General features: G+C 39.1%; 1 protein-coding gene across 1 annotated transcript in view; it reads left to right on the forward strand.

The window, feature by feature from the left end:
* IL16 (interleukin 16) overlaps window positions 1–12,194 on the forward strand; it is a 257,992-nt gene that overhangs the window by 98,863 nt on the left and 146,935 nt on the right. The gene's annotated exons all lie outside the window — the stretch shown is intronic.

A 12,194-nucleotide genomic window follows, 5' to 3' on the forward strand; every position in this document is an offset into this window, starting at 1 on the left:
CTACCATTTTGTTGTATTTTCTTCTTCTGAAGCAGTTTTTGGTAGAAAAGTACTTCAGGCAGCGTTTTCAGTTTGAATCTTCTGCTTATGTTTTTTCATTAAACTTTATTTTGGGTGTGGATTATTTTCAGCAGGAATTGGCTGTCTTTATTTTATCCCTCCCTCTCTAGTGACTCTTGTGTGGAAAGATCCACATCTTGGGTAGTCATTATCCCATACGTCACTAGCTCATGGACTCTTGCTAATTACATGAAAGAAAACATAATTTATGTAAGAACTTACCTGATAAATTCATTTCTTTCATATTAGCAAGAGTCCATGAGGCCCGCCCTTTTTTTGTGGTGGTTATGATTTTTTTGTATAAAGCACAATTATTCCAATTCCTTATTTTATATGCTTTCGCACTTTTTTCTTATCACCCCACTTCTTGGCTATTCGTTAAACTGAATTGTGGGTGTGGTGAGGGGTGTATTTATAGGCATTTTAAGGTTTGGGAAACTTTGCCCCTCCTGGTAGGAATGTATATCCCATACGTCACTAGCTCATGGACTCTTGCTAATATGAAAGAAATGAATTTATCAGGTAAGTTCTTACATAAATTATGTTTTTTAAAAAATAAAAAATAAATCATAGACTGTCCCTTTAAATAAAAGTGTTTATTTTTTTGGTGTGTTTTTTTCTGTTTAGGAAGAATTTATGCACAAGAGATTGATATTCCATATAAGACAGCCACTGATTTTCGTTTTACAAAAGTGCATTTTTTTCACCTTTGCCCTATGTAAAACATTACATTTTTATAACTGAAAGCTTGTTTTTTACTTCTGATATTGCAACCACACTGTAACAAACATATTCTATTCTACTAACACGCTTGTTACACTGTAGCCGCATTATTAGAAGTAAAACACGTCCAGTACAGTCTTAAAGGGATAGTCAACACCAGAATTTTTGTTGTTTAAAAAGATATATAATCCCTTTATTGCCCATTCCCCAGTTTTGCATAACTAACACAGTTATAATAATACACATTTTACCTCTTTGATTACCTTGTATCTAAGCCTCTGCAGACTGCTAACTACCTAGCTAAAATATATACAAATTTACCTGTAAAATAAAACCTAACCTGAGTTACTCTAACACCTAACCTTACACTACAATTAAATAAATTACATTTATTAAATACAATTAACTAAATTACAACCCCTCCCCACTAAATTACACAAAATAAAAAGAAATGATCAAATATTTAAACTAATTACACCTAATCTAATAGCCCTATCAAAATAAAAAATCCCCCCAAAATAAAAAAAACCCTAGTCTAAACGAAACTGCCAATAGCCCTTAAAAGGGGCTTTTGCGGGGCATTGCCCCAAATAAATCAGCTCTTTTACCTGTAAAAAAAATATATATAAACACCCCCCCAACAGTAAAATCCACCACCCACACAACCAAACCCCCCAAATAAAATCCTAACTAAAACAACCTAAGCTCCCCATTGCCCTGAAAAGGGCATTTGTATGGGCATTGCACTTAAAAGGGCATTTAGCTCTTTTTCCGCCCAAACCTTAAGCTAAACATAAAACCCATCCAATAAACCCTTAAAAAAACTAACACTAACCCCCGAAGATCCACTTACAGTTTTTGAAGACCCGACATCCATCCTCAGCAAAGCCAGGAGAAGTCTTCATCCAAGCGGCAAGAAGTCCTCAACGAAGCCAGAAGAAGTCTTCATCCAAGCGGCAAGAAGTCCTCAACGATGCCTGGAGAAGTCTTCATCCAAGTGGCAAGAAGTGGTCCTCCAGACGGGGAGAAGTCTTCATCCAGACGGCATCTTCTATCTTCATCCATCCGACGCGGAGCAGCTCCATCTTCAAGACATCCGGCACGGAGCATCCTCTTCTTTCCACGGCTCTTCTCGAATGAAGGCTCCTTTAAGTGACGTCATCCAATATGGCGTCACTTGAATTCCAATTGGCTGATAGAATTCTATCAGCCAATCGGATTTAAAGTTGAAAAAATCCTATTGACTGATGCAATCAGCCAATATGATTGAGCTTCAATCCTATTGGCTGATCCAATCAGCCAATAGGATTGAGCTTGCATTCTATTGGCTGTTCCAAATCATAAAGTGACGACAGTAGTCTGTGGCATAGTCCAGCCCCCCCGTACTGTATATAGTGGTACTGTATAGTGACACTGTTTACCTCCTCCCCCCATGCTGTAGTAACAAGGTCTGTAATTTGCTGGTTCCACAAACATACACACACATATATATACATGCATAAATACACTCACAGTCACATACATACAAACACACACGCACACATAAACACCAATGGGTAAAACAGAAAGAATAACCCCTGTAGTGAGAGACACTAGTGAAGCATCATGCCACACTCACATGATATCAGTGCAGGCAGTGGCAGATCAACGTTTTTTATTAAAAAGCTGGGGCCCAGTTGCAATTGTGACCTCTGCACCTCCTGTAGTTTTGCCCCTGGGTTTTATTTAGATTTATTTTAATTACATTAAAGTTAGTGGGTGTTAGGGTTAGGGTTAGACCTAGGGTTAGGGGTTAATAACTTTAGTATAGTGTCAGCGACGTTGGGGTGGAAGATTAGGGGTTAATAAATGTAGGTAGGTGGCGGCGATGTTAGGGGTGGCAGATTAGGGGTTAATAAGTGTAATGTAGGTGTTGGCGGTGTGGGGGACGGCAGATTAGTGGTTAATAACTGTAATGTAGGTGGCGGCGACATTGGGGGTGGCAGATTAGGGGTTAATAAGTATAATGTAGGTGGCAGCGAGGTCGGGGGCGGCAGATTAGGGGTTAATAATATTTAACTAGTGTTTGCGATGCGGGAGTACGGCGGTTTAGGGGTTAATATGTTTATTAAAGTGGTGGCGATGTCCGGAGCGGCAGATTAGGGGTTAATACATTTATTTTAGTGTTTGCGATGCGTGAGGGCCTCGGTTTAGGGGTTATTAGGTAGTTTATGGGTATTAGTGTAGTTTGTAACACTTTAGTTATGAGTTTTATGCTACAGCTTTGTAGCGCAAAACTCATAACTACTGACTTTCAGTTTATAGTATGGATCTTGACGGTACTGGCTGTACCGCTCACTTTTTTTTTTTTTTTTTTAAATATTTTTTATTGAGGTATTCAAAATAGGCATACAAACAGTATAAATATGCAAAAAGAAAAGATGTCATATAGTTAGTAGCTATATAATATCCAAGGAAAAATACGCAATCCGACTTAGCTTAACAACATTGAGGTAAACCTTCTAAATAATTCGTTAGTAAAATATTACACAGTCAGAGACCTCAAAGTTAATAAGTAGTGCCTATACATAAGGGAACCTTCCCTAACCAACAAAAAAGGTCGCTCATGGACCTAAAACAAGGGAACATATAGGAAGGTAGGGGTAGGTAAGGTAAAATAGAGAGACCACTCTTGGGTCCCAGTAATATAACCTCGAGTTTTATCAGTTAGGTAGCAAACTCTAATAGATGGGTTCCATATTATGGTGTTATGTAAAGTATGAGGGAATGCTAAGAAAATGGTGAAAAGAGCGGTATATGGAAGAGAAACCGCGTATTTAGTTCCCCTATGGCTAGGGGACATATTATAGAGAGGGGGGGGGAGGTGGAATAATGAATACGGTGGGTAGAGTATATGCCAAGGGGAGCTGTTAGGGTAAAAGGTGTCGATTATATACTAATGCTATATTGGAGGGTAGACCGAGTGGAGCTGTAAAGAAAACAGGGTGAGTAAATGGGTTATAGTCTCAGCTGGCTAATGTTAGAGATCAGACCTGCTGACCTGAATAGATTAGGTGAGGCAATGTTATGGTACTAAAGGTAAATACAGTGGGGGTAGATAGGTTGTGGCATAATCGAGAAGAACCACACATATGGTCCTCCTGAACTGTAAGATTCAATCTGTCTGCGAAAGGGGAGAGAAAAGTAGTGAATCCTTAAGAATGGTGGGATATAAGTATTCCTTTACATCTAGGGGAAAAAGATTTGCTAGGGAGACTGTACCACTGAAAAAAGATTAGCCTATGCTACTAAATATAGACCTCATTGAATTATGGGGGGATCAAAATCATTGTGGAGCAGAATTAAAGATCGGTAAGGGTTTTAGGTCTGGGAGCTAGTCTTATGAAATGCAGAATGATAAGTTAATCTTTGTGGAAGAGCTTAAAGTTGTGCAAGTCGTTTTGAGACCTTAAGATAATATATGATATCGGGGAAATATAACTGCATATCTACAGCAGCCTAAACAGTTTAAAACAAAAGTGCAATCATAATAACACTGTTTCCATGAAGATATGGAATAGAGGCATAAACCAGCTTTTATGGTAGTAACATTTCATAATAACCTCGTCAATTGGATATGGGCCCTATATCCAACAACGGGCCAGTACGCTTAAAAAGTAGGGGTCTACCATGTCGCAAAGCCACACATATCACTTGGAAACAAGATGATGAGGCATTGAAAATAGTGAAAGTTTAGCTGCGCAACAATATATTAATCTTATGTGCTAACAAATCTGTGAGGAACAAATTAACCTTTTTCAGTGTGGAAATTAGCAGAGGTGGCTATAAGTTAGTTACCCCTTTCCTTTATATATAATAGATGGGCTGCTATCAGTTTCTCAGCATTTCTATAAAATCTGTAGGCTTGCTTGGTATAAGGTTTTAACTATTTAACTAAACATTACAGAGATAAAATGAACATTGTTAACTAGGGCAACCTCGGTCAAGACAGCCACAACAGTTTGACATTGGTTCAGTAAAAGCAGCTATGCAGGCAAGACAAATGTATAGTTTAGTTATGACGGTAAAATACTTAAATGTGCAGTCACAGAAGAATATTCTTTACCCCACGGAAGGGGTAATATAGTCTCAAGACTTGTCACCTTCCATTGTTATTATACTTGCAGTAGTCCGCTGTGAAAGAGAGATAGAGTAGTCCCTGCTCTGTTGCAAAACTATAACAGCTTGACCCGCATGAAATGAAGATCCCACAGTGACACCATAGCCACACGGGGTCTGTGTCAACAAGGAAGATCATAGTGGAGAGTTATATTCAGAGGTAGAGGGGAAAAAGAGTCTGCATAGCCGTAATTGTTTCAATCGCTAGAGAGCCATGTGTAGATCACTAGGTACTGCTACTCTCCAGTCGCATAAAAAGATCTACCCCACTCCGGTTTTAAACATAAATATGCGGGGATTAAAAGATACACTTGAATGTTCTGAGGGACTCCCAATTAGACTGTGTCCGACAGTGGTAGCAGTTTGCTTGAACTCAAACACTCTTGTACCCACTCCACGGAGTAAAGGGAGAACTCCACCAAGATGGCCGCTGTCTGTAGGTATCGAGCACCCCTCATCTGTAGGCAAGTATGGGAGCCAAGGCTGGGTGTTTCCACAGTCTAGAATCTCGCCGGGTATCTGTGGGTCAGAGTTTATAGAGGAAGAGTCGCCTTTCACCTCCCCCGCCAGGGTGCACATCACACGGATAGATTGAACACTATAATGACATCCGGGTAATTCAACACTTTGTGCGGAGTCAGCCAGGTAACACGAGGTCCCAGGGAGTGGCGTATCAATGGCGCTATTCTGCTCCAAGAAAGTGTCCGCACTAGTCAGACCAGGGGCATCATATGCAGGATTGTTAGGTATAGTACACCTCTCGAGTAGCGTTGCTTCCATTCTAGCAAAGTGATCTTGTAAAAGCTGCACCACAGCCTCTACCCAGCCGTTTAGGGCCTCCATCTCGGCCATATTTAAAAGAGACTCCGGCAGCTAGAGATTTCCAATTAAACTCTATTAAGGTCTTTTGGGATTAGTGTAGATCAAAGGATCCTCTTGAAATGTAAGGGAATTTAATCCTGAAGGTGAATGAACGGTATTTAGAACTTATGGGAGCCAGGAGCTCCATGCATGCACGTCTAGCTCCCATGGCAGTTGGCTCCGCCCCCCACCGCTCACTTTTTGGCCTCCCAGGCAGACTCGTAATACCGGTGCTTTGGAAGTCCCATTGAAAAAGGACTTTTTAAAAGCTGCGGTAGTTACGTTGCGTTATGGCCAAAAAAGTGTGCGGTGCAGCTAAACCTGCAAAACTTGTAATACCAGTGGTAGTGAAAAAGAGCCTTAACGCTGCTTTTTCACTCATAGCGCAAAACTTGTAATCTAGCCGTATGTTATTAAAAGGGATAGTCTACTTGATTTTTTTTTTTATTGTTTAAAAAGATAGATAACACCTTTACTACCTATTCCCCAACTTTGCACAACCAACATTGTTATGTTAATATACTTTATAACCTTTTAACATCTACATGTCTGTTTCTAAGCCTCTGTAGGCTGCCTTTTATCTTACAGGTGAAACTTGAAAAATTAGAATATCGTGCAAAAGTTCATTTATTTCACTAATGCAACTTAAAAGGTGAAACTGATATATGAGATAGACTCATTACATGCAAAGCAAGATAGTTGAAGACATGATTTGTCATAATTGTGATTATGGCTTACAGCTCATGAAAACCCCAAATCCACAATCTCAGAAAATTAGAATATTACATGCAATCAATAAAACAAGGATTGTACATAGAACAATATCGGACCTCTGAAAAGTATAAGCATGCATACTGTATGTACTCAGTACTTGGTTTGGGCCCCTTTTGCAGCAATTACTGCCTCAATGTGGCGTGGCATGGAAGCTATCAGCCTGTGGCCCTGCTGAGGTGTTATGGAAGACTAGGATGCTTCAATAGCGGCCTTCAGCTCTTCTGCATTGTTCGGTCTCATGTCTCTCATCTTTCTCTTGGCAATGCCCCATAAATTCTCTATTGGGTTCAGGTCAGGCGAGCTTGCTGGCCAAGCAAGAACAGCTTTTGGCAGTGTGGACAGGTGCCAAGTCCTGCTGGAAAATGAAGTCAGCATCCCCATAGAGCTCATCTGCGGAAGGTAGCATGAAGTGCTCCAAAATCTCCTGGTATATGGCTGCGTTGACTCTGGACTTAATGAAGCACAGTGGACCAACACCAGCAGATGACATGGCTCCCCAAATCAACACAGACTTTGTAAACTTCACACTGGACTTCAAGCATCTTGCAGTGTGTGCCTCTCCATTCTTCCTCCATACTCTGGGTCCTTGGTTTGCAAATGAGATTCAAAATTTGCTCTCATCAGAAAAGAGGACTTTGGACCACTGAGCAACAGACCAGGTCTGTTTTTCTTTAGCCCAGGTAAGATGCTTCTGACGTTGTTTTTTGTTCAGAAGTGGCTTGATAAGAGGAATACGACATTTGAAGCCCATGTCCAGGATCCCTCTGTGTGTGGTGGCTCTTGATGTAATGACTCCAGCCTCAGTCCACTCCTTGTGAAAGTCCCCAACACTTTTGAATGGCCTTTTCCTGACAATCCTCTCCAGGCTGCGGTTATCCCTGCTGCTTGTGCACCCTTTTCTTCCTCACTTTTCCCTTCCACATAACTTTCTATTAATGTGGGAACGTCCAACTTTTTTTGCAATTACCTTTTGAGGCTTTCCCTCCTTATGGAGGGTGTCAATGATGTTTTTCTGCACAACAGTCAGGTCAGCAGTCTTTCCCATGATTGTGATTCCTACTGAACCAGACTGAGAGGCCATTTAAAGGCTCAGGAACCATTTGCATGTGTTATGGCTTAATTAGCTGATTAGAGTGGGACACTTTGAGCCTAGAATATTGCACCTTTTCCCAATATTCTAATTTTCTGAGATCGTGGATTTGGGGTTTTCATGAGCTGTAAGCCATAATCATCACAATTATGACAAATCAGCTTGAACTATCTTGCTTTGCATGTAATGAGTCTATCTCATATATTAGTTTCACTTTTTAAGTTGCATTAGTGAAATAAATTAACTTTTGCACGATATTCTAATTTTTCGAGTTTCACCTGTATGTATTGTATCAGCTTTTCACAGCCAGACAGTGCTAGTTCATGTCTACTATATAGATAAAATTGTGCTCAATCCAATGGAGTTATTTATGAAGCAGCCCTAATTGGCTAAAATGCAAGTTTTTAAATAGCATTGAGATAAGGAGGTAGTCTGCTGAGGCTTAGATACAAGGTAACCACAGAGGTAAAAAGTATATTAATATAGCAGGGTTGGGTATGCAAAACTGGTGAATGGGTAATACAGGTATTTATCTTTTAAAAAAATAAAAAATAAATCAAATAGACTGTCCCTTTAAATAAATGTGTTTTTAACTTTTGGTGTGTTTTTTTTCTGTTTAGGAAGAATTTATGCACAAGAGATTGATATTCCATAGAAGACAGCCACTGATTTTCGTTTTACAAAAGTGCATTTTTTTCACCTTTGCCCTATGTAAAACATTACATTACATTGTTATAACTGAAAGCTTGTTTTTTACTTCTGATATTGCAACCACACTGTAACAAACATATTCTATATTACTAACACGCTTGTTACACTGTAGCCGCATTATTAGAAGTAAAACATGTCCAGTACAGTCTTAAAGGGATAGTCAACACCAGAATTTTTGTTGTTTAAAAAGATAGATAATCCCTTTATTGCCCATTCCCCAGTTTTGCATAACTAACACAGTTATAATAATACACATTTTACCTCTTTGATTACCTTGTATCTAAGCCTCTGCAGACTGCCCCCTTATTTTAGCTCTTTTGACAGACATGCATTTTAGACAATCAGTGCTAACCCCTAGCTAACTTCCAGTACATGAGCTCAATGTTATCTATATGACACACATTAACTAATGCCCTCTAGTGGTGAAAAACTGTCAAAATGCATTCAGTTTAGAAGCGAACTTCAAGGTCTAAGAAATTAGCACATGAGCCTACCTAGGTTTAGCTTTCAACTAAGAATATCAAAAGAACAAAGCAAAATTGGTGATAAAAGTAAATTTGAAAGTTGTTTATAATTACGTGCCCTATTTGAATCATGAAAGTTTATTTTGGACTTGAATGTCCCTTTAACTTATGCCGTCTATAAAAAATATAATTTTTAAAAAGCCATCAATTAATTTAAAAAAAACACGTTTTACATAGAGCAAACCTAAAAACACACACTTTAGTTAAACAAAAAACATGGCTACTGACTTTTATGGAAAATTAATATATTACAAACATATAATAAACTCTATACACATGTATAATATACCAACAAAACTACAGCTCCTATAGTTTTATTATTAATGTCCTTGTTTTACTATTAGTATTGTAACAAAAGGGTTGAGTTTCAGCTGAAACATGAAAACTGTATTGTCAATTAATAATGTCTAAAGGGATCTTTTACATTAGATCTTAAATTCAGGTGGCAATGCTGTTTTTAAAATTCTGCCAGTGTCAGAGAAGCATCGCCTCCCACAGAGAAGTGTTGTAAAATGCCCATTGGCGAGACTGCCCTCAAACACTGCTTGTAGCCCTCTATAACATTTCACTGGCAATGGATCCCTTTTTAAAATATTGGAATTATCACAATGCCCATAGTATTAAATTGAGGTTTAGATAAAACTCTTTGGAAAGCCTTATATTGACCAACCATGTTTTAGATCTTGCTTTGGATGAACACCCCAGAAAAAAATATCAATAGATTGTATACACTGGCGTTACACTCTTTCATGGTGGCCAATATACAGCCACACATTAATATATATTATTATAACATTTTGCAAATTGAAATTAAGAAGGATGTCTTTCTGGGGTCTGAAGTTGCAAGTTTTAAGGGCCATGAGGAGCTTTAAAGATTTTCCTGATGTGTCATTGGAGGCTGAGCATAGTGTATACAGAGCATTTGCCTGGTGGACTGGGGCCAGTTGTGGGCCAGGGCTTGTTGCCTTAGCCCTGTCCAGTTACCAGCATTATTATTTATGTTTTTTTGCAGGGCTAGCCCTCCCCTGATTCTCACTGCGTTGCTGTGAATGTGAGCCAGGTCAGGGGGTCCTGTCACCAACCTATTTCTGTGAACTGGGTTAGAGCCAAGTCCCACCTCAGCATTACATAAAAAATGATCCTCTTCACAATTGTTGGCTCTTTAGGCTGCTAAATGGCTCCCTGCATAGCTGTCTCTTCTCACCAATTTGCATTAAGTGCAGGAATGGTCTGTGACAGCTTCAGACAGCCTCACACCTGTGTAGATAAGAGGCATGCATAGGTTTTTGCATAGATTTTTGCAGCTCATATCAAAATAGCACTGTTCATGGGGCTTGTATGTGTCTTGTCTCCTAGTGTCTAGCTACTGCCTGTCCTCTACTTGCATCTGTAAACTGTCATTTTGGTTTTACCCGTGACCTGCAACTTGGAAAGAGGCATAACTGCAGATATCTCAGAGGTCTTAATGTAGACTAGACCCACACATCTAGGGTCTCCATCTGGCCCTTCAGTTAGTAGTGGCTTTCCTACAAGGGTGCCTAGGCTCCACCTGCATCATGTCTGACCCCTTTGTGTGCCCCACTCACTGCAAAGAATTTGCATTTATGGTGGCAGGGTTTTCAAGATGGCCACCACAATATGGTAGTACAGAACAACTTGTCACTATATCTGTATAGGAAGGCTGCATAAGTGCATATTGTCTGGTGTGGACTAACCAAGGGGGAAGGGATTAGTCACAAAGAAGCAGCTCCTTTTTATGGTGCTTGTTGATGTCTGTGGGTGCCTGTTTTTGTGTGATTGTTGATGTTTGGGGTGTTTTTTGTGTGCAGCTTATGTGTGATGACAAGTAATCAACTGCGGCTGCCTGTTATTTTAAATGGCTTTGAATACACAGGCCGATAAGCAATAAGAGGATATTCAATATTTACAGTTGTAATTCAATAGCTTTTTTTTATTATCACATTTTAATTTTGTACTATTTAATAATAATCAATTCACAAAATGCAGAGACAGAAGGGAGTTAAAAACTTGAAATGCTTTTGCAAATCAGACTAGTACATTATACTAGTCAGTTTTGGGTATGGGTATATAACAAAAGTGGTGGATGAGTGAAATGACCTGCTTTAAAATACCTTGGCTTATATTTGGTCACAGCCTGGCAGTGATGAGAGATCTAGCACCTTTAGAAACAATACTTCTACTAGCACAACATAAAGTATAAAAGATGATTATGAGAGTTGTGTTTCATAAGCCTCTTCATCACCCAAGCTTTAAATCCAATAACTCTAACAATATGCTACTATAATAGCAGTGGTAAATCCCTATAGCAAATCTCAGTTTTTCATCCACATTAATCAGTCCTCTTAGTATCCCATAAATAATGCCCCATTGATAGGTCTCCTTATTATACCAGTCATTTCACCAACATAACAAAAGTTCCCATCAGAGAAATAATCCTGTTCCATCAGTTTACAAGAGAAACCTTCTTAGTAATCCTTCCAATAACACAGTGCTCCAAAACACGCCACAAAAGTATTTTTCTCAAAGCCAAACCACACTATCAATTCCAGCAGAAAGGAAGCCCCAACACAACATCCCTCCTCAACTAGTAACTAGGCAACTTTTTCCACAGATAAGCAAACATCTGCCAGCACATGTGGTCTACACGTTTTTATACCCAGGCTTTCTGTCTGAGATAGGCCCTGCAATTTATTAGCATTTGTATGCCTGGAGCTGTAATATTTCAGCTTCTATTTCAGCTAGCCTTTTTTATTCCCTACACTTTTAGTTGTCACTTGTGATAACAATTATTTTTGATGTATGAGGCTTTTAAGCCAGTGTTAAATCTGGCAGTACTGTATTATGCTGTTAAAGGGACAGTCAACACCAGAATTTTTGTTGTTTAAAAAAATAGATAATGCCTTTATTACCCATTCCCCAGTTTTGCATAACCAACACAGATATATTAATATACTTTTTACCTCTGTAATTATCTTGTAGCTAAGCCCCCTGATCACATGACATTTTATTTATTATCTATTGACTTTCATTTTAGCCAATTAGTGCAGTGTCTGCCACAAGCCACGGGCGTGATCACAATATTATCTATATGGCTGGCATGAACTAGCTCTCCCCTGTTGTGAAAGGCAAATAAAAAAATCATGTGATAAGAGGCGGCCTTCAATGGGTTAGAAATTATCATATGAGCTGTCCTAGGTTTAGCTTTCAACTAAGAATACCAATAGAACAAAGCAAAATTGGTGATAAAAGTAAAGTGAAAAGTTGTTTAAAAT

This window comes from Bombina bombina, chromosome 6 (assembly GCF_027579735.1).
Source record: "Bombina bombina isolate aBomBom1 chromosome 6, aBomBom1.pri, whole genome shotgun sequence".
In the NCBI taxonomy this organism is placed as follows: Eukaryota; Metazoa; Chordata; class Amphibia; order Anura; family Bombinatoridae; genus Bombina; species Bombina bombina.